Raw genomic sequence first — 24,762 nt, 5'->3', positions numbered from 1 at the left:
AGAGAGTCAAAGTGAAACTCAACTTCAGACAACATTAGAATGGGTGACCAACCACACCTGAGTACCCTCTGTGCATTTTTCTCTTTATCTGTTCTGAGTGTGTGTGTGTGTGTGTGTGTGTGTGTGTGTGTGTGTGAAAGAGAGAAAGAGAGAAAAAGAGACAGAAAGAAAGACAGAGAGACAGAGACAGTCAGAGATAGAGACAGACAGAGACAAATAGAGAGACAGAGATAGTAGAGAGACAGAAAGACAAAGAGACAGAAAAACATAGAGACAGAGAAACAGAAAGACAAAAGAGACAAAAAGATAAAGACAGAGACATATAGACAAAGAGACAGAAACAAAGACAGAGAGACAGAGACAAAGATAGAGAAGTTTGAATCTTCTGAATTATTTAAAGAAAATCTTCAATAGTGGTTGAAAATCATATTTTCTAACTAATGCAGAGTTTTAATATCAATCAGCAGCCACTAATCACAGCATTCTTTCTCCCTTCCTCCTCTGTCTCCCCCAGAATCATTGCTAGTTCCCAGGTCCCAGCTTTCTACTCCTCTTTTCCAATTCCTTGTTCTACTTGATCAGGATAAGAACTCAGGTCCTCTCAGGTCCCCGGCAGACCTATTGCCATCCTCTTTATCTTCTTCTTCTCATTATAAGTATTCATTTTCTTTTGAAAAAGCAGACTTGCTTTATTTCCTGTCTGCTAACTCTGCTCTCTGTGCTTCATTGTACTATGGAATCATGAATCTTCATTTAAATAGCATGAAGCAGCTAGCAATGAGAATAGGAGTCTGAGGTCAGTAAGGAAACCTACTCTGAAGAGGTCTCAAATCCAAGATTGCTTGTTGCTTGTCACCTTGCTGCTGCCATCTGCCTAAATTGTCCAATTCTAAGTGGGCCCATGCTTCCTTTCCCTCCACAGATATGTTTTACCTGAGTGCCAACTTTATCTCAGATTTTTGAACCATTCCCTTCTGTTGGCTGGGTGATCCATAGTATACCCATCATAACACAACTTTGATTAGCTGAAGACAGCTAATCCAAATGCCTTACATTAAATTTCCTCTTTCCAAGTTGGGGATTTTCTCATAGGAGGATACCTCCTTGAGCTACAACATTGTAGCTTTGTTATTCTTTTTTTTTTTTTTCATTCAATCATGGACCTCATCTCATCAAATCTCAATGTTATGTCTCATGAATGAATATTTGATCCCTTGAATTAATAAGGGCTCAATACTTTATTCCCTCTAGGGATATTTGAAAAAGAGGTTTCCTGATGATTCTTCATAATAACTGATAGTTTATACAAGTTTTTTACTTCCATCCTTTAAAATTCGTTCCTCACAACAACTTTGTGATGCAAATAATATTCCTATTATTATCTCTTTTTACTAATTAAAAAGCCTTAGGCTCGTATTATATTGAAATAACTTCAATCAATCAACAATATTTACTAAGCACTAAGTACCAGACCCTATACTAAAAGCTAGAGATATAAATTAAAAAATGATATGGTCCCTTCTTTCAAGGAGCTTACATTCTACTACTTGCTCAAAGTTTCACAGCTAGGAAATAGCCAATCCAAGATTCAGGTGCAGAATTTTGATGGTAAAATTCAAATATCTCTTCCCATTGCATTTCAACTATCTCCCAAATCGACAATTTTTGATTTTGCATTTTTGTTACAAGACTTTATTTTTCCTTTCTTTTAAATTGTGAGGAGTTTGAAGGAGATGTGTGTGTGTGTGTGTGTGTGTGTGTGTGTGTGTGTGTGTGTGTGTGTGAGAGAGAGAGAGAGAGAGAGAGAAAGAGAAAGAGAGAGACAGACAGACAGAGACAGACAGACAGACAAAAGCAAAGAGAAGGCAAGAGGAGGACTACTTGGAGGGTACCAACAGGTAAAGGTAGAAACAATGTTGATTCCTCAAGTTCTTGACACTGGGGTAATAGGCCAAGTTGGAACAAATTTAATATTCTAATGCAAATCTTTCAGAGACTGGTAATGGGAATTTTAAAGCTACTTTGGCTGATTCAAGAGTAAAAGAGAACTTCAGACAAAACTATGATAGCATGACAGACCAACAACATCTGGTTGCTAACTGAGGTTTTTTGAGAGGCTTTTTTTTTAATCAAAAATTTAATTAGCTTTCCACTAAAGCAATAGAAACAGCATATAGAAAATCGTATCCCTATAATACTTAACATTATAAAATTGCTATTGAGGAAAAAAATAAGGATTTATTAGGCTTTTACTATATGTTAAGCATAGTAATTTATAGATATCACATTTGATCATCACAACAACAGTGGGATGTAGGTGCCATCATGATTCCTATTTTGCAGTTAGCGAAACTAAGGCAATAAGAAGTTATGATGTAACCATGTTCATATACCAGTAAATGTATGAAGCCTCATGCACATTTCTCTGTCTTCTGAGCCTTCTAGAAGGCTACACAGATCCCTGAGCTTTCATATTGTCCGGAGTGGCACCAAAAGCTATCCCATAACTTGAAACCTGAAAGTAACATGTGATTAAAATTGATCATCAGAGGTCAGGGGCTGATAACTAATATTTGTGTCCTAGTTAGGCCAAGTGGTAACTCAAAGAAGTGACTTCATAAAAGTAAACAATGAATACAAATGAGTTTACATATGTAAAATATTTTGTAACCTTTAAAGAAATAAATAGATGGAGGCACCTAGTTGGCACAGTAAATAGAGAACCAGCCTTGAAGTCAGAAGAATCTGAGTTCAAGTATGACATCAGACACTTAACACTTTCTGGCTGTATGACCCTGGGCAAGTCAATTAACACCAATTGCCTCAGGAAAAAAAAAAAAGATGCTATCCTTTATTATGCAGTATAATTGCATTTGAAGCTTTAGAATATTGCCTTTTACTCTTTGTGAGAATATTTATTTGGAAGACTTTGATCTATGTTCTCTCTGTACTTTGTTTCAGTTTTTGCTTCTGTCAAACTCATCTTAAGACATTTGTCAGCCAAAGAAGCCAGAAAGAGAGCATATGGGAGAAAAGTATGTGTAAAAGTGAAATTCATGGCTGTCTTTGACAGTTTATAGAAGACTTCAAATATTGGTTCAATGGGATGGTCTCTAAGGCCTTTTCAAATTGTGAGATTTTATAATTCTATGGAAATCAAAAGCTACCAAAAATCCTTGGAAAAAATAAATTTTTCAGACTCTTGAACACTAGGCCAGACTAGAAATGATTTGCTTAAGTAGGATTTAAGTGAAAATCAAGAAGATACTTAGAAATCACAGGAGATTCTGAGGTTCCTGTTTTGATTTATCATATTCAGATAACATTATTTGAATCATAGCTACTTCCCAAAATGTGATTTTACATAATGCAAATACACATAGAAAAGGAAAAGGAAAAAAAAATAAGAAAAAGAAAAGAAAACACTCTAGTTGTAGTAAATTTGGCACTTCATCTAGATATACTTACATTTGCAGAATTCTATTTTATTTTATTGGTGATGGTGAGTTCTTTTTTTGGTCCTTTCTGACTTTTGTGACCCCATTTGAAGTTTTCCTGGCAAAGATAATGGAATAGTTGGCCATTTCCTTCTCTAGTTTTTTTTTTTTTACACATGAAGAACTGAGGCCTATGAGGTTTAGTGACAAGTTTAGTATCACACAGATAGTAAATATCTGAGACAGGATTTGAACTCATGAAAAAGAGTTTGTCTGACCCAAGGCCTGGTGTTCTACCTACCTCACCACTTGCTGCCTTGTAAAATTCTTTGTAAACATTAACTTTTCTTCAATAGTTATCATACTAGGACAGTAATACCAAGTGTGTTTTGTAACCATGGAAACTGAGACACTGGATTGTCTTATTAAGCTGTGGGTTGAGTGAGGATAATAGCTACTTTTCATACAGTGCTCTCTATTTTTCAATCAGTGTTCTCTACTTTTCAGAGTGATTTTATGTGTGTACATAAAAAGGCAACAAGGCATAGAGGAAAGAATCTGGGATTTGGCATTAGGGAAATTTGTATTCATATTCTGCTTGAATGACCCTAGATAAGTCATATGATTACTTTGTGCTTACAGATGAGTTTTCTCATCTGTAAAGTTATGGATTTGGAATAAATTTTCTCTTTGTTTTGTTCCAGTTTTTTAGTTATGATCCCTGTTATTTTCCCTTATTGAATGTAAACTCCTTGAGGTTGTTTGTATTTTTCTTTGAATTCTCAGTGTCTAGCCCATAACTTAAAAGTAGGTTCTTAATTGTTGATTGAGTGAGGATAGCAAAGTATTTAGGGACAGGAATTATTCTAACTTGACAGATAAGAAACTGAGTGATTTTTCTAAGGTCACATAGCTAGTTAGTAAAAAAAAAAGCCAGATCAACACCAAAATTTGAAACTTCTTTTTTAAGTGTCTACATGAACTCAACATTTAGTTGGCCCCAAGCAAGTTAAACCAGTGCTTCCATATTATATTTCATGTTTCTGGTCTATGAAAGATGATGGTTAGTCAGAATAGAGGTAAAAGAGAAGATGGGTAGTAAGCTAGTGCCCTGAACCACCTGATTTTCTTCCTTATCATTCTACCACAGTCCAAGCAAAAATAGAAAAGATTAAGAAGAATTGGGGATAAGAGAAAGCAATCAGGGTTAAATGACATCACATAGCTAGTATGTGTATGAGTCAGAAGCTGAATTAGGGATCTCCTGACTCCAGGGCTGCTACTCTATACACTGCTGTGTATCTGTCATTGTGCTATGAATTGAAATAAAATGGATATAATAGAATATAAGGGATTCAATTAACCATAAGTATCATAGATTTAAAGGGGAATTCAGCTTTTGATGGAGTCTTCCTCAGTCCCCTCAATTTATAAATGAGGCAATTGATGAAGGTTAAGTGACTTGTTCAAGATCTCATACATATTAAGTAGGAGAGGCAAGTTCAGAATACAGAACTTTGGTGTGTAGCTGCAACATTCTTTTCACTGTACTTGTTCTAGTTTGTCTTCAGAAAAAGTCAAGAAATGATCAAAATGATGTGTGTGCTGCCCTCAAACTCCAGGAGAAATACCAGGAGCCTAACAGAAATCTGTACACAACATCTGTAGATCTACCAAGTTCAATACAGTCAGTCATGAGGACTTTCAGAAAAATTTGCCAAAATTTGTCAAAATCAATATTTTATGTCAATTTCATGATAGCATACTTGCCCAGATTCTGGATAAGGGAAAATATTCTCAAACTTTTAAAATTGTCAATAGAGTGAAGTAAGTCTGGATGCTTGTTCTCATGCTTTTTAGTATGATGTTTTCAACCATATTGTTAGATGTTTTCAATCATATTTTCAAATGTTTTCAATGAGTACAGAAATATCATCAAAGTCAACTACCCACATTGATGGTAAATCTTCAACTTGAAAAGGCTAGAAGCCAAGACTGAAGTGGAGGGATTGTAGATACATGATTTTTTTTTTTTTTTTTTGTTTGTTTGTTTGTTTGCAAATGATTGTGCACTCAATGTAGCCTGAGAAACTGAGATGCAACAAAAGTATGAATCGCTTCTCACTGCTTGTGCTACTTTTGGCTTAATAATTAACACCCAAAAAACCACAGATGCTTCATCAATCAGCACTGCACCATCCTTATGTGGAATACTTGGTTAGAGCAAATGGAGAAGTTTTGAATGCTGTGTATAAGTTCACTTACATTGGCAGTACATTTTCCAGGGGCATATATATTGATCGTGAGGTTGACACACTATTACCTTTCTTTGTATCCCCAGAACTTGGCACAGTGGATAACAAAAAGTAAGAACTTGGTAAGTGTGTAGTGATTGTGTGAATTGTATCAAAATGTGGCAAGAGATGGGCAACAAATCATGTTACCTCTCTCCTAAGGAACCTGTAAGTGGGCCAAGAAGCAACAGTTAGAACAGAATATGTAACAACTAATTGGTTTAAGACTAGAGGAGTACAAGGCTATATATTGTCACCTTATTTATTTAACTTATATACATCATGTGAAATGCCAGGCTGGATGAATCACAATGGGAATCAAAGCTGCTAGGAGATATAGCAACAATATGAGATATGCAAATGATACTATTCTGATAGTGAAAAAGTGAATAATTAAGAGGCTTCTTAGTAAAGATAAAAGAAGACGCTGTAAAAGTTGACTTAAGTCTTTAAAAATAACTAAAATCATGACAATTAATTTCATCCTTCCTGAAAAGTGAGGGGAAAGAAATGAAAGCAGTGTCAGATTTTATATTTTGGGGTCCAAAGATCAATGCAGATAATGACTATAGCTATGAAACTAAGACACTTGTTCCTCGAATGGGAAACTATGGCAAATCTGCAAGAGCATATTGAAAAGCAGACAATACCTTGCCAACAAAGGTCCATATAGTCAAAGCTATGGTTTTTCTAGTAATAATATATAGGTATAAGAGTTGGGCTAGAAGGAAAGCTAAGAACTACAGAATCAGTGTTCTTGATTTGTGTGCTAGAGAAGGCTTTTGGACAGCATAAAGATTAAAACACTCAATAATTCAAGAAATAATTCAGTTTAGTCATTAGAAGGACAAATACTGAAGCTGAAGCTTACATACTTTGGCTACATAATGAGAAGACAGGACTCACTGGAAAAGACCCTACTTCTGGGAAATACTGAAGGCAAAAGAAAAAAAGAGATAACAGAGGATAAAATGGATAGATAGTATCATAGAAGCAATGAACAGGAGCTTAGACAAATTTCAGAAGAGAGGAGAAAACCGAAGGGTCTGGCTCACTGTGTTCCATGGAATCAGGACCACACACGTGGCTGATTAACTGAACAACAACAATAATCAATTGACTGATTGAATTGCCCATTGTCTCAAAGGTAGTTAAGTGATAGATCAGGAACTTGAACTCTTGATTCCCCAGTTCAAGGTCTTTTTTTTTTTTTTTTTTTTTTTTATGCTAGAAGAAAACAGAATTTCAAAACATGTTTTGATAGTTTCCCAACACTTAAGCTGTCATACTCAGGTAACCAATGCTTCTTTCAAGCAAACAACTGAAGTGTCTTCAAGATGCAGAAGAGAAAAATGGCAATAGGTTCCTGTAAAGCCTTCATGTGTCTGGGTGAAAAAAATGGAGTTTGCTCCTTTGATCAATAGAATAGCTATTTGAGGACCCATACTGCTGCGAGCTAAATCTGGAGGTTTGGATAGAGGAAAATATAAATATTCACATAGTTATGATATGCTCTTTTATTTTGAGAAGTACAGCTTTTTATTTTGTGTGACATGTTGGCTTTAATATATATGTGTGTGTGTGTGTGTGTGTGTGTGTGTGTGTAATATGATTATTTAAAAAATGTGATATTAATTGTTTTATGTGATTCATTTCTAATTTAGCTAGAATCTGCTCCTCAAGAGCTCTTCTGTATAGTGGTTGAGAACCAACAAGTCTTCCTTCTACTTATCAAGGAAGGGAGATAGAAATCAAAAATAAGAAGATTGAACATTCAAAGGGGAACACATTTTGAATTTGGCTATGGTTGGTAGTGATGACATGGTACAGTAATTGTGCATATTTACTGGGTAATTGAAAGGATTTTTCTTGAGATTTCTGAGACAGAAGGAGCCAGCAGACACCACATTCATTCAGATATGCTTTAATTAGTGGAGGCTTTTTGTTGGATGAGTATACAATCTCAGGATGTGTGAGCAGTTAAAATAAAGGAGACAGAGCATGAGAATACAAATAGAACAAGGATAGCAAATCCATCTTGTTTTCCTAGAGAGGATTTTCTAAAGAAAGAGACAGAAACAAACAAAAAAAAAAATAGAGGTAAAGGGAGACATGAAGACAAGGAAAGGAAGACAGACAGCAAGACAGAAACACAGAAAGCAAGGAAGAAAAACACACAAAAAAGACACAAAGATTGCTCAATCATGCAAAGAAGATAGTTATGACAAACAAAATGTTTGCATTACTGAAGTGGTCTGATAGCCAGGAAAGCAATTTGCCTGCAAACATTAGTACATTTTCTTTTCCATGGAAAGGAAATAGCATTTTTAAATGGTAAGAAATAATACAAACAGATTCACTTCACAGAGAACTGCAACTAGAATCAAAGACAGATTATTAAAACATTACATCTTTTGTTTAAATTGTGATTAAAAATTAAAAACAGGTTAAGGCTTGATAGCAGAAAATTACCCAGTATTAGTCTGTTTTCTTCTTCCTGGCTGGCTCTGAGATCAGAACAAGTTCCTTCATTAGGAGTCCAAAGAAATGATCCAATAATTCAAGAGTTTCAGGAGCACTGGGACTTGCCTTTGAATAACTAAGCTCAAAGGATGATGTCAGTCTTTCTGGCTTCTCTGACTGCGAAGTCAGGAAACATGAAGATCAGTTAGAGATCAGATTATGTTCTTTAAAATTGATTTTCTAGGGAACAAGTTTAGTTTTAGAGAAAAAAAAGAACAAGGGAGATCTGAAGCAATAGAACAAGAGTAACAGATTAATACTTACCTAACGTTTCTTTTCACATTATCATCTTTGAATTGGAGCTTAACAAAAGGACATTATTGGCTTAATACAAACTTGTTCATATTTGAAAGATGAGAAATAGTGTTCAGTTCAGTGGTTTTGATAGCCCTGAATTGAATGGATTTGGCCGTGTGATATATTGTAGTTCTGGTCTCAAGACTCAGAACTTTTCTGTCCAAATCTCAGTCCATGTTTTAACTCTGAACAACATCTTAATCTCTATGTGCCCAGAACTTGCTCATTTATTAAATTACCGTCACGACAGAGTTTCACAGAAATAATAGAATTCACAGAAATTTAAAGCTCAAAGGGAGTTAAGAGATATTTGGACAAGGACTTTCATTCTGTAGGTGATGAAATTATCCTCTAAGGAGACACAGCTTAAAATTTCATGGAATCACAGACTCTTACATTTGGGAGTTTTGACTTTAGATCATATAATCTTATTTCTTTATCCAAATGCAAAAAAATAACATTTTTATAGTATCCCAGATAGATGTTCATTCAAGGCTCTGCCTGAATTCTTTTAGTGACATGAACATGCCCTCAAATCAACTTCTATGGATTATTTTGAAAATACAATTAAGAAAGGATAGGAAAATAAGATGGCATGAATGGAGAGAGAAGAATTCACTAGAGTGCTAATATGTGAGGAAATATCATTTGGTAGCTTGCCATTTTAACTATTTTCCTTGCTGCCTAAATACTGAGTTTAGTCATTTCTATACTGCTGAAACATTACAGCGGTTCCCCATATCTTTTGTATTTTGGTGCTCTAAGAAAAACCTAGTCACTCTATCCTAGCTCTAAATCTGCTTTGTATGGTTATATAGTGTATTGTCAGTAATTAAGAGCACTGATTATTGAACGATCATTAGCTCTCTCCATGTAGTAATAAGCAGTTGCAATAGAACTTGTGTGGGAGGTATTTTTATAGTCTTGACACTTTTCATCAAGGCAGTCTTAGATCATGTATAATTTCTTGACATATACATGACATTATTCCTTTACAACATTTTTGTAGAACACAAAAATCCCTAGATCTTTAAATTTTTTTTTTAAATTTTAATGTCAAGATGAATCTCTCTCACCCTATACTGGTGCTTTTTGCTAATTTTTGTATTCAAAACATTTGTTTTTGTGCCAACTGAGTGTCCATGAGCAGGTAGATAACTCAGGTATGTGAAACTGATTATAGAATTGCTTTGGGGTTTTTTTTTTCCTCTATTGTTAAGAAAATAAAAGAGACAAATTCTGTCATAAGGCACATCACATTCTGAAATGTGGTCCAAAGATCATTTCTGTGGGCCTCCCAATTTTCCCCTTCTGTTAAAATGTTTGATTTTATTTGAACCTTAGTCTTTAGGGGTGTGTGGTTAGTCCCAATTTCAATCACATTGGCAGTTTCCCTCATGCATTGCTTACTAAGCTGTTAATGGTCTGAAGCAAATGGCACTGAGTTGGCAACAGAGTCAGTTTCAATGAGACTGGATGGGAAGACCAGATATGGCCCAGCTCCCTCAGTAGGAATCAGAGTAGAGTAAAAAAAAAAAAAAAAAAGGGAACCTGTTAGTATATGCTAACAGTGGAACAAAATTCTATGTTATTTGATTTATGCTATCTTTAAAATACATTTGATTTTTGATATTTTTGGTCAGAAAGGATTCTTGTGCTCTATAACATCCTGACATTGCAGAAATTAACCTTGTGAGTTTTAGCATTAGATATTCTTGGTCCATATCATCAAAATTAATTGTTTAATATCCTATCTATGCCCTATGCTCTCCTAGATACTGTGCCATTTTATTTAATTACTCACTTAAAATGGAGTTATAATTTTATATATTATAATCTTTTATCCACATTATTGAATGAATGATAGAAATGACAATGTTTTGGAAATACAATGAAGTCCCTGGGAAGTTTTTACATTGTGCACAAACTTTCCTTAAATATTTCAAGGTTTTGTGATTTTATGATCAGGATAGTACCTTCATCAATCTTGGTTGAAGCCCTGTCATACCTAAGCAAATCATATAATAAGTTATAGGGCTTCTATAATTCATTACTTGGTCAGAAAATCTCTGATAATGAGTCTCTTTGAAATTAGCAAAGGTTCTTGGAACACATAGTACATCACCAGGGCAATACTCAAATATAACCAAATTTGGTCATTCATCTGAATATAAATTCTGATAGGACAGTCTCAGATGGTTTATGACTTCATCTGCTATAACATCCTACCTTCATACTACCTAATGTTGATTGATATTTCAAATAAAGACCAGATAATAATGGGTCATCTAGAAGAGTATTGTCCAACTCAAAAAAAAAAAATTTGACCACTAATCTGTACGTAAGGGTTCCTGCTGGTTGCATATCAACTTAGTTTTGAAATATAATGTTATCTATATATTTTAACATGTATAACATATATTGGATTGCTTGCCATCTGGGGAAAGGTTGGGGGAAAGGAGGGGAAAATGTGAAACACAAGGTATACAAGGGTCAGTGTTGAAAAAGTATCTGTGAATATGTTTTGAAAATAAAAAGCTTCAAAAACAAACAGCAAAAAAGAAATATGTCATCTATGTTTCATCGTGTTTTTATTTATTTGTTAAATATTTTTTAAATCACATTTTAATCTGTTTCCAGCCATATCGGGAGTGCTGCCAGCCACATGAAGTCTACTGCCTCTGCTTGTCTTTGCTATTTGTGACTTTAAGTTCAGCACTTAAACCATCCAAATCCTAATTGTCTCATCTGCAATATGATAGAATTTAACTAGGTTGAAATAATTTGGTTCATTTGTTCATTCAAGAAGCATGTAGTAAGCATCTATTATATGGATATGAGAAAGGAATAACAATTGTAAAGGTAGGAAGGGGCCATGTTATGAAGATATGTAAAAGTCAAACAAAAAGATTTTACACTTGATTCTGGGGATGTTAACAATGGAATAAGTCAGACTTTGGAGAAGGGAGACCCATCAGAAGGTATTGGAATAGTCTAGACATGAGATGATGAAGACTTGCACTAATGGAGTGGCAATATTGGAAAGAGACAATAGGGCATATATGAGAGGTATATGAGAAGTAAAACTGATAAAACTTGGCAATGGATTTGATAGGGAAAGGGTTGAGACAGAGTGAAGACTTGAAGATGACAACTCTGTTGTGAGCCTGGGTGATTGGAAGGGTGGTGGCTCTGCTCAATGATAGGAAATTTGGGAGGGGAAGGGAATTTTACTAGGGGAAGGAATAAGATAATGAGTTCAGTTTGGCATATATTGTGTCTCAGATGTCTACAGGACGTCCACATTGAGATGTCTAGTAGGGAGCTGAAATGACTTTTGTGGTTTAGGAAAGATATTAGGATTGGATACATAGATATGAGGATCATCAAACCGAGATGATAAATGAAACCATGGCTGCTGCTCAGATTACCAAGTGAAATAGTATAAAGAGAAAAGAGAAGACCCAGACATGTTATGTGTGAAACTATTACAAAACGCTATTCTTTTCAAAACACATTTCATAGATCAGAAGTGAAAAGGCTATATACATCCTTAGAGAATCAAGGCAGCCTTAGAAAATCAAGTGGGCAATGATACCATCTCAGAAAAGCAATTTCAGTGATCTTTTTGGCTAAGATTTATTTCCATTTAAATCATCCCATCATTAAAAAGAGTTCAGAGAAAATGTTGAGAAGCATCTTTGTATAGTGTATATATCTTAGAGAAAAACTTGTGTTCAAGTCCTGCTTTTGACACATACTGTAACCACATGTGTTTCTCTCAACCTCTCACTTTTCCACAACCTCTGTGAGGCTTGAAAATCACAGAAGAGTTGCCAGGTGGTGTCAGCGTAGGGTAAAGTCCATGCCAGGAAACTGAATAGATGCCCATCAATTGGAGAATGGCTGAATAAATTGTGGTATATGAATATTATGGAATATTATTGTTTGGTAAGAAATGACCAACAGGATGATTTCAGAAAGACCTGGAGAGACTTACACGAACTGATGCTGAGTGAAACGAGCAGGGCCAGGAGATCCTTATATACTTCAACAACAGTACTATGTGATGATCAATTCTGATGGACCTGGCCATCTTCAGCAATGAGATGAACCAAATCAGTTCCAATGGAGTAATAACAAACTGAACCATCTACACCCAGTGAAAGAACTCTGGGAGATGATTACATTGAATTCCCAATCCCTATATTTTTGCCTGTCTGCATTTTGGATTTCCTTCACAGGCTAATTGTACAATATTTCAGAGTTCGATTCTTTTTGTACAGCAAAATAACAGTTTGGTTATGTATACTTATTGCGTATCTAATTTATACTTTAATATATTTAACATCTACCGGTTATTTCTGCCATCTAGGGGAGGAGGTGGAGGGAAGTAGGGGAAAAATTGGAACAAAAGTTTTGGCAATTGTCAATGTTGTAAAATTACCCATACATATAATTTGTAAATAAAAAGCTATGAAATAAAAAATAATAAAGTCCATGCCAGGTATTGCTTCGGTTGATGAAATCACATCAAGAGAAAAGGAGGTGGGGAAAATACAATGATTAATCAAATGAGTTGAGGGGAGTGATAAAACTTGGCAATGGATTTGATAGGGAAGGGGTTGAGAGAGAGTGAAGACTTGAAGATGACAACTCTCTTGGGAGCTGGGTGATTGGAAGGGTGGTGGCTCTGCTCAATGATAGGAAATTTGGGAGGGGAAGGGAATTTTACTAGGGGAAGGAATAAGATAATGAATTTGTTTTTGCTTTTTTAATTTAATTACCATAAACTGATATTCTAAGGAGAACAATTCACCTGACTGCAAGAAAGTGTTAATTCAAAAGACATTTATTAAGCACCTACTATATATAGCCATTCAGAGATCAATTAAGAATATGGGAAACTTGAAGGATGAGGATGTCTTTGATGCAAAAGGAGTTTTCAAGAGGATTAACTTTAAGGTACAAGATAATGAGCTTTATTTTGGATGTGTTGAATTTGAAGTGTTTGTTTATAAAACACCTAGGTTAAGATGTTTATTTTTCAGTGGGAAATACAGGCTAACTCAGAATAATGAAGAGTTAAATGTCAATTTGGAGATAACTGAGAGGGATCTAGAGAAGGAAAAAGAAGAGAATCAAAAAAACAAACAAACGAACAAAACCTCTTTAGTATATCAATGGAGAGTAGTGTGTACAGATATGGAAAACCTGAGAAGGAATAGTATACAAATAGGAAAAGAATGGGAAAATAGTAATGATATGAAAACTCAAGTAAGAGAGAAAATCCAGGAGGCATAGAATAGAAGTCTAGGATGAGGTCTAAGAATAGGCCACTACATTTAGAACATAAGGGTTCATTGGTAGCCATATAATAAAGGAATTCCAGATAAGTAAGAGGAATGTAGTTATGCCAGATGTATAGGAGAAAATGCTGCTTACATTACCTGTACAGACTTGATGATTAGAGTCTCTCAAGAGCAGTTTTGTGAAGATATCACAGTAGAAGCTAAGAGTTTAAGTGTGATGATAGCTTTTAATGGAAACAGATTCCTAGTGCAGAGATAGGGCCATTTGTGACATCTGGCTGTGAAATGGCAATCATTCAGATAAATACAGCTTAGGTATGACTAATATAACAGTTAAGAAAGACTCATGAAGACTGGGAACAAGAAGATACATGGAACTATTTTTAAGTACCTAATAATTTTTTATAGGTGGAGACAAAGTAGAAGCACATTATAGTGCAAGTAGAAAACCAAGATTAAGTGGTAATTAATAAAAGTAGTTAAAAATTATAGGACACAAAATATTCAAACAAATATTTTAGTGTTTCTATTGTTAAATATCCTGTATTTCTAGGTTTATGAACCACCTAAAGGAAAGTTGACTAATCAATACAGTTATTTTAACATAATTTTATTTATATATAAAAATCTGAATTGTAGAGATCACTAAGTTATGGAAACCTTATGGATTGCATACAATACCTTAACATAATAGTATTCATCTATTGAAAGCTTCTGTAATTCTAAACATAACATAGATAATACCTAACATAAATTTTATTTCAGTGACAAAGACTATTACAACAGATTTCAGAGAAAAGGAATGGTGTTAGATCCTGACTGAATTGGATTTGCAATTATACACTGCATCATCTCCCTGAACTGTATTATACCACAGGACAGAAAGATGCTCCTCTAGGAGAAATTGATTTCTTTGTCATTCTAATTGACACTATGCTTCTCACTCATACTTTGGCCAGAGGGTTCAAGCATGAAGCAGGAAAAGGCATAGTGAAGAACTCCTTTTAGAGAGCTTTTATGACTTTAAGATTATGACTGGGGCACAGAGAGGGTTGTGCTGTATGTTATTCCTGTATCCTTCCACTGTAGAATGTTGTGATATCTTTACTTAACTATCTCAATTAGTCCACACTGCTGTATTGTGCTAGGGGATTTAAAGTGTTGAATCTATTAAATCATATTCTCAACAGGTCCATAATGTTGGGGGAAGAGAATGTAGATGAAAGTTCTAAAAAAATGAGTAAACTGAACTATTAGTCAAGTGTGGAGTGAAGAAACAAGAAGGATATGATAGCTTCTGAAGATCTTTTTTGAATGATCACAGGGTATTGTGAAAAGCTGACAAATTGTCTATCTACATGAAGGCAAGCTGTCAATGAATATCAGCTATTCTTTTTTTTTCCCCCTGAGGCAATTGGGGTTAAGTGACTTGCCCAGGGTCACACAGTCAGGAAATGTTAAGACCAGATTTGAACTCAGGTCCTCCTGACTTCAGGGTTGGTGCTCTATCCTCTGTACCACCTAGCTGCCCTGAATATCAGCTACTCTTAAGAAATATCAGATTCAAAAGAGCCAGGATCAAGAAAAAAGACTTACAAATCAAATTTATTCTTCTATACTTTGGAGGCTAAGAGGTCAGGAATTAGGAAACCCAAGAGCAGATAATGTTGCATGAGAGAAGCATATTTAAAGTTAACCTTCTTTAGTCTATAAAACTGTGCATACCCTTTGATCCAGCAATACCACTACTAGGTCTGTATCCCAAGGAGTTTTTTTTTTTTTTTTTAAGGGGAAAGGCTCTATTTGTACAAAAATATTTCTAACACCTCTTTTTGTGCTAGAAAAAAAAATTGGAAATTGAGGAGATACTCATCAATTGCGGAATGATTGAACAAGTTATAATGTATGATTTTAATAGAACGTTACTGTGGTATAAGAAATGATAAGCATAGGGGCAGCTAGGTGGCACAGTGGATAGAGCACTAGCCCTGAAGTCGGGAGGACCTGAGTTCAAATATAACCTCAGACAATTAACACTTCCTAGTTGTGTGACCCTGAGCAAGTCACTTAACCCATATTGCCTCCAGGGGAAAAAGATAAGCAGGAGACTTATATGAACTGATACAAAGGGAAGAAAGCAGGAACAGGGAACATTGTACAAAGTAACAGAAATATTGTACAATGAAGAGTTGTAAATGACTTAGCTATTTTCAGTTAAACAATGACATAAAACAATTCTAAAGGACTCATGATGAAAAATATTCACCTTTTAAGAAAGAATTTATGGGGTCTGAATGCAGATTGAGGCATACTATTCCTTTATTTTTTGTGGTCTTTTTTCTATTTTTCTTTTTGGTCTATTTTTCCTTTCACAGAATAATGAAAATGTATGTATACATATGAATATATATACACATACATATATATGGGTGTGTGTGTGTGTGTGTGTGTGTGTGTGTGTGCGTGTGTGTGTGTGTGTGTGTGTGTGTGTGTGTGGTGTGTAATTCCTTCCCAAGGAAGCAAAAGGAGGAAGGGAGAGAATTCAGAAATCAAAAATTTTACAATGAATGAAAATTGTTTTTTATGTAAAATTGGGAGAAAACAAAATAATACTATTTTAAGGAGTTAATGGCTTTAGCTAAGATCACTTCTTATAATATCAATATATAGGATAAAATTTAAGTCCATATAAAATTTTGGAGATATGAGATAGATTCTAGACTTCAGATTCTTTTGGAATTTAAATGAATGCTGCAACCCATAGAGTTGCTTCTCTTTGAGAACTACAAGTAAACTTGCCTTATTTGACTTGTTTTGATATATATATATGCCATATTTTCATTTTTTATTATTTTTGTCTAAATCCAGTCTTTTCCAACACTTTTTTTAGAGAAGATATTTCTTGATATTCAGACATGACTGAATAGTCAACAAATACAATTTGTTGTATAGTCAACAAATAAGTTTGTTCATTTCTTAAGCCTAACCGATATTTTCTATCATATTTTTTCTTTCCCTGTGCACATCTTCACATCCAAGCTAATGTATATAAATATATGGTGAATTTTTTGGAGAGTTTTTGTCAAGTTATTTTTCTTCTTTTTCAAATATTTCTTTCTCTGTTGCAGCAGAATTTACCATATCAACTGAATTTGGAACAATAGTAGACAAAATAGTGTAACTGGAATTAGGAAGACATATTCAAATCTTGCCTTGGACTAGTTGTATGAATCTGGGTAAGTCATTTAATCTTTCTCAGACTCAATTTTCTCACCTGTAAAAATAGAACATCTATCTCACAAGATTGTTGTGACAATCAAAACAGAAAAACATATAGAGTGTTATGCAAACTTTTAAGCTTTATAGAAATATTAACTGTTTATATTCATGGTGGTCTTTTTTATTATGAGAATTATAAACCCTTTAAGACAATAAAAACAAAAGTCACCTAAAATTATATTTCTTCCTAAAATTAACTTCCCAAATTCTTTCTTTGTCTTTCTAAGGAGAATATGTGGCCATCCTTCCATTTAGTTTTGATGAGAACAAGCAGAATCCACCTTTAATCCCTCATACCCCTCTTCTAAGAAAAAAAGTTAAAGACATAATCTATTTCTCCTCTCCCCCCACCCTGCTTAATTCTTTAGTGTTTGGGGAGAATAAAGGCATCAAATTCATAGTTTAACTTGATGTCTTTTTAGCCTACTCCCACCAAATTATTAGTCCTAAGTACCTTGGACTTGAGTCATGAGCACCCTGGCATCTTAAAGTTTCTCTCCTGAGTTAGAAGCAATATCCAAACTAGAATCCTGTCTCCAGTGTCTCTGCGGCTTCAATCTGGGCTTGAAGATTCTACCATATAGTCCTAGTCCTGAAAAGGATAAAATATAACAAAACCCCAAGTCCATTTCTTGGGGATATATAAATGAGAGAGGATTTTAGGGGAAGGTAGCCCTTCCCTTACCAGCTCTGCTCATGGTCCTTATGCTATAAATGAACAAGACCTGTTCTTCTCTGGATGCCATTAGGAAAAAACTTAGATGATTTTGCTTCATTTATTGTCTTCTGATTCATTGATGATGAAGATAATTGTGTTATTGATCACTGGATAAAGATCTCCCATTTAAAGCATAGACAAATCAATTAATAGTTATATACAAAATACAACTTTGGAATTCTTACTTTTCTTATTTCTTTTTCTTATTCCTGCCACTCAGCTACCATTATAACAGAAGCAGAAAATATTTCAAAGAACTGTGGACTTTTTCCTTCATTTTTGAGTGGTTTGGATCCGAAGACCAATAAGATCACTTCTAGCTCTAAAATCAAGGATTCTAACAAATTACCAACTCTGGAAAATGATCTTGCCCATTCAGGAAACTGAGATTATTAGAAATATCTTGGCTTGAGAAATTCATAGGTTGACTCTGCCACCTTTGGTTATACTGCCCTTCTTATTATGTTAATTTTCAATCAGAGACTGTTTCACTGGCCTAGGATCAAGTTTTTCTCTGTTTTCTTATGAAAATTGAGTTTTATTATGGAGATTTTGTAGCCTGTGTGAATGTTAATGGTGTGAAAAAAATTTAGAAGATTTTCTCATTATCAGAGCCATCTAACACAGTTTGCTATAAATGACATAGCATTTTCCACAAAGCATCTCTGAAAGGGACCTCAAAGTCCACCATATTTAAAAAGGAAGAATAGTCAAAGAAACAGTGACAAGTAATACCAGGGAGTAGGTTATTCAAAAACACATTTTTAAGGGTCCAGATAAATGGTTATGTAATAATGATTATCCCCAGCCAACAAATCCATTTCAAGACAATTTACTTTATTAACTTCTGTGACTCAGAATCTGTCTAATAGAACCTCTTACCTTCTTTTCATTTTAAAACATTTTTTCCTTTGCAAAAAAGAGAAAACATCTGTGAACATGACATACTGAGATCTAAGAGGATATATCTGCCACAATCTTACCAGAAGAATAACAAGAAATCTTTCAAAAAGAAGGGAAGCATTTCATCTTCTTTCATCCTGGCAAATAGATGTATGTAAAGACTTGAAAATAAAAAAGAGAGAACATTGTTTTGTAAGCAGAGATGATGAAAGACAGTAAATTAGTTTTTACCTTGGTTCTTATAAGATTAGAGAAGCAAATGATAGAAACAGCACAGAGTCAATTCTCCAAAGGAAAAAGGTTAAGTTGAAAGGAAATTGGAACCAATGTATCTCCTCTGGGCTTATAAACAAACAGTATACTTTCTAAGAACCACAAGAAGACCAAACTTTGGAGACTAAGAGAATTCTGAAAGATCTATTACAGATACCCCTTCATTTTTCCTCATAAAGTTCTTTTTCTTTTCTATTTAAAAATTCACTCTGTACTACCTGTCCTCCCCTCAATTTTTATGAGTTCCCCATCTTTTCTTAGCGTAAAAGTGAGCCTTATTTTTACCCTCTATCTATTTCTTCATGGAGCCTATCAACCATTACTTTCTGCATAAAATCTTTCCTGATCTTCCTATTGCTACTGTCTTTTCTCTTGCATTTATTTTCTATGTAAGAACTTGTTATTTCCCATGTTAAAAGCAACCATGACTTCAGATGGTTTTGAAACAATGAAATCTAATACTAAGATAAAGAAACTGAAAAATCAAGAAACTTTGGTGATAATATTAAATCTTCCACTGATTAATTACATAACATTGTGATATTTTACTAATCTGTATTTCAATTGTACTACCTAATTACTATTTTGCCTTTCTAATGCATAAATGAATGAATGAAACATAATTTATAGAACACCAAGCACTATTGCTTGTACCAAGCACTATATTAAATGCATTGGATGAAACAACAAATATAGAAACATGGTAGCCAGGAACACTTTGATCCTGCCTGATCATTTCTGGCATGAGGGGTGGATTCGTGGAGTAAAAGAGAAGTGGGTTGACTAGCATTCTGCCTCTAGAAACAATGACAGAGTTTATTTGATTATGATTCTAGAAACAAATTGTGTCGGGGGATGGAGAGTAGGGTACAAGAGTCTCCCCAATGAAGTAGGATACATTGTAGAAAGATAGTTGGTGAGACCGCTGAGAAGATGATCAAAAAATAAAGCATAGTTGGAGATTTCTCAATTAGTGGATCAAGAGAAGTAGTCATTAATTAAGACATTAAGACTCCATGAAGAAAGTCCTAAAAAATGAAAAGATTAAAATTTCCAGAGCATGGTATCTGCTTGATGCCTCAAAGTGGTTGAAAGGTTTTTTGAAGAACTATGTAGAATAACCTATTTGGGGGAGAGGGAATAGACTAGGGATGGGAGATAGAATTATTTAAAAGATACATTAACATTAAAAATTACTATTACATTTGAGTGACTAATCATATTAAATCATTTGCTCTCTCTTTTTGAACAGGATCCATGTGTGTATAAATGACCAAGGATAATACTTAGTACTAGCATCCTTTGTCTTTTGCTGAGTATCAGGCACACTGGATCATTTTATATATCTTTGATACTGATATTCTACAACATCCATATAGTACTTCTAAAATATTATGTGCTCAGGAATTTTGTTTAAATCTTCAAATAACCCAGTGTGGCATATAGTAAAAAAAAAAAAAAAAAAAAAAAAAAAAGGAAGCAATATCAATATTTGGTTGATAATTCAACATCCTCACTTGTGTTACCCAATGTTTACTTTCCCCCTTTTATACTTAAAAATATGTCATTTTGAAATGAGATACATTCAGTCAATGTTTCATGAAAGCTACATTCTTTTCTTTGGCGTCTCCTTTTATACTAGGACATCTGTAGGTTCTGCTTTGGCATTATTCCTAATTACAGTATTATTAGCTCTCTTTTCATCTGTTCTTGGCCATTTAGCTTGTGTAGACTGGTTTTCCTTGTCCTACTGATAACATGTAAGTCAGCCAGCTGTGGAAACAAATTCATGATGTATCAATAGAGAACCTCATCCATTCTCGGTACCCTCATTTGACCCATCTAGAGTTAACCATCCCCTGAGCCATTTCTTTTGAATTCTAATCTATTATTTAGGATCACCAAAAAATTAACAACCAACAGGCCATATGGCTTGGGCATCAGAGTCTCATGAGTTCTTATTATTCCAATTTGGATGGCAGAGTTAAGGTACAGAATTATTTCTGATAGGCCATGTCTCATCTAAATTTGTTATTCAGCAATATCACTGATTGTAAATTCAACAAGCAATACAGCATAATCTTTGCTGTGGAAATCCATGTGCCTGTCTATCAACAAAACTGAAATACCAAGTTTAAACACTTAGCTTTACCGCTCCCCAAATCAAAGCTAGTTATATACAGTCAAGTATCATTGGGTGGCATATTTCTGATGTTCTTTAATTTGTTTCTACTTAAAGAGATACTAGATTTGGAAATTAGTTACTGGTCCAAGACTCTTTTCAGTCCTTTTCTGATTATTCTTGACATTCAGGTCTAGCCACTTAATGATTAATGGGAAGTTTTAAGGCAAGGAAACTAACTAAAAAGCTATTTCAATAGTCCAAGGTATGAAGTAATGAGGGCTTTTACATACTGCAATATTTTTACCATAAATGTTCTAAAGATTTATCCCTAGAACTATGATTAGAAGGGTAGAGAGAACAATGGGGAGACAAAATACTAAATATAGGTGGTGTGAGTAAATAACAATTATTCTGTCTGTCCTGAATGGGATCACAGGAAGAAACTGAATCATAGCAAAAGAAAATAAATATCAAAAGACATGGATAAAAAGAAAGGGCTGGCCAGAATTCAAGTCTTCTTTTTGATGTTTTTGGGTGATTGATTAATATCAATATCCATATAGTAAGAGCCTAAACTGAACTAAGTGTTGGGGATACAAAAAGAGGCAAACGATAGTCTGGGCTCTCAAGGAACTTACGCTACTCTAATAGGGGAGACAACATGTAAACAAATATATACATGGCACTTAATCTCTCAGTATCTGAAGCTACACTCTAAAATTATAGGTTAAAAATGAGTTACTAAGCCATGTTAGGGAAAGGGAATTTCTCAGTTCAGAAATTAGTGATCTGGATTATTTTCCCTTCTTTATAAAAAAAAAAATCTTTGATGGCTAAATGAGGGGTATGAAGGAGAGTGATAGACAGGAAATGTAAATGATAAAAAGAAAAGATATCAATAAAAATTTATTTTTATAAAAGGATTGTTCAACAATCCATGGATAATTGAGAATTAATGGCATTTGCATTTTAAAAGGCAAAAAGCTAAATCAAGGTAACTAATTTTCATCTTGCCCCTACTCTATCTTTTTCCTTCTCCATTACCCCCTAGAAAAATGCTCTGCAAGGCAATCTGGTTGCTGACTGTACCACTCTGATCATTTGAATTCTAAATATGCCGTACTGTTTTGGATGAACTGTGAGGAAAAACATTTACCTTTCTGTTCTCTTTTTCATCTTTTCCTACTGCAATTTAGTTGAAATCAACATGCTGCTTTCTCTCCAGGATTCCAGTTAAGTGAAGTCCATGTGGAGCCGGTAATGCACAATTGAGTTGGTGAATGTGTGGATCTTAGAATGAGTACTTAATTTAATATGCTACTAATGGCTACTGTCTTGCTGGTGATCTCCTGTCCCGAGTGGGGCCTTTAGATTTGGTAATTACTTGAATGGGCATCTCCAGGTGGAATGCATACATTAGCCTGCACTTTCCTAATGATTCAAGAAATTCCGTCTTTCTTCATTTAAATCCTCAGCCCTGGAAAAAAAAAAGTCTCAATTCTTTCCAGGAGAGCATTTTTTCCCATGGACTTCACTTCTGTTCCTCTTGACTGTTCCCAGTGAAGAGGCTCTCAGTGAGCAATTAGGAGGAAGAGAGAGAGAACAATGGAAAGCTTGAAAGATGCTGAAATGACTCTTTCCACATTTTTGTGAAAGTGTTTTCCAATCCAATGTGCTCAGATTCGTCTTGAGCCAAATGCAGTTCTGAAAAGGAGGAAAAGATCCAAGAGAGCTCCTATCAGACTCCATGTGCTTGCTCTGGCCACTCTGTTTAGGGCCTTTATTAGTATCTTGCCTGTAAACCTGGAAGATTGGAACCTAAAGTTTACAGTATCATTTAACTGAGACAGAGTGATGCAGGGATAGAGTAGTAGCCCTAGATTCAAATACTTTTTCTGATAGTTATATTGTGGGACCATGGAGAAGTCATTTAATCACTTGATCCTCCAAATTAGTTTAAAATATACCTCATCAATATGTGATTAATTAAAAAGGCATTCGCCTAGGACTTAGGAAACCTATATTTAAGTAATTGCCACATCATTTGTTGTGGCCTTAGTCATGTCATTTAAATTCTCCCCATTTAAATTCTCTCATTTGTCAAACAGGGATAACATCTGCTCTATTTCATAGGACAATAATTGTAAGAAAATGCTTTTTATAAAAAGCATGATCTTCTCTATAAGTACAAGACAGTATTATAATCACCATAATTCAGCAATTTTTTCAAGTACCCATTATATGCACAATACTCTGCTATCAGTTAGGAATGTACAAAAAAATTAAGAAATACTTTCTGATCCTAAAGAATGCCTCATTATGTGATCAGACTGAGAAGACAATAATGACATACATGAAAAAGAATAAGAGAAATTAAAAAGAAGTCAAGGTACAAAGTCATAGTAGATGAATAATCAGGATGTTGATGTGTCACATCTAGTCCTTTGTGACCCCATTTGGGTCTGCCAAGGTACTGGAGTAATTTGCCATTTACTTCTCCAGCTAATTTTACAGATGAGGAAACTCCCAGTCCAGTGGTCCCAGGTATATAATATGAGCTAACAGAAATTTCAGAGTAACTCAGGTAAGAATTTAGTTTCAGTTACTCAGAGCCAAAACAATTGGGCATAGGGGAAGAGGGGAAGCAATTGAAAAGATAGATTTAAAGATGCCCAAGGTCTTCCTTAGCTGGCTATGTATGGTTGATTGGGGTTTATATCACAAAAGAGCTAAATATTTCCTCTGGGGCTATCAAGGTAAAAGAGCTGGCAGATTACTTTTCACTGGGTGGGAAGAAGCTCTACAACAACTGAAGAATAACAGATGGTTACAAAGAACAGTAGCAGAGGCATCGAGAGGTAGAAATTTTTAGCAGAGAGCAAGATGTCAGTGAGAATAGATTATCAGAGGATTTAAACTTCATGGAGAAAGCAACTTAACCAGTTTTGGAACACCAGAATAAGTTGTTCTTGACCCACATGCCTGGGTTGCCTACATTCCTCATTCAGCTATTCTACCCTATGAATTGTTATTATATTTATTCACTGTATATGTCTCCTCTAGATGAATACCTGGAAATCTTCTTGCCTCTTATCTCATGAAAATTAATTAATTTGTTTTGCTTTAAATTAAAGCCTGCCCTTGTCATTTGGTAAAAGAAACAAAATCAGTAGGGACTTTGAAGCTCTCCCTACTTGGTATTTAGTGGATGCTGACCCATTCTCAAATGGCACCAATTCAGGAAGTCCACATATGAAGAAACCATGATGTTGCTACAGATAAAGAGTGTAGAACAGCTTTCTAGGAGTATTCTTTGGGTTTAGATTTATGCTCAAAACTAATGAGAGCAAAATCTGACCATGGAGCCTAGCTTCAGAACAACTAAGGCTGTCTGTCCCTCGGTGGAAATAACAAAGTGATCTTTGCTGTCTCAGGAGGGCTGACTTTATCTGCATGCATGTGACCACTCCATAGTGTCCCCAGCTAACCTGAAAAGAGTTGTTTATTAGAGCTTCTCCAGATCTAGAGCTCCCAGAAGCCACTGGGCACCATGCTGTCATCATTACATTGTGACAATGTGCCCAGAAGCTACTGCAGGGCT

Source organism: Antechinus flavipes, chromosome 3 (assembly GCF_016432865.1).
Source record: "Antechinus flavipes isolate AdamAnt ecotype Samford, QLD, Australia chromosome 3, AdamAnt_v2, whole genome shotgun sequence".
NCBI classification, from domain to species: domain Eukaryota; kingdom Metazoa; phylum Chordata; class Mammalia; order Dasyuromorphia; family Dasyuridae; genus Antechinus; species Antechinus flavipes.
Note: the sequence above shows the minus strand (reverse complement) of the source record.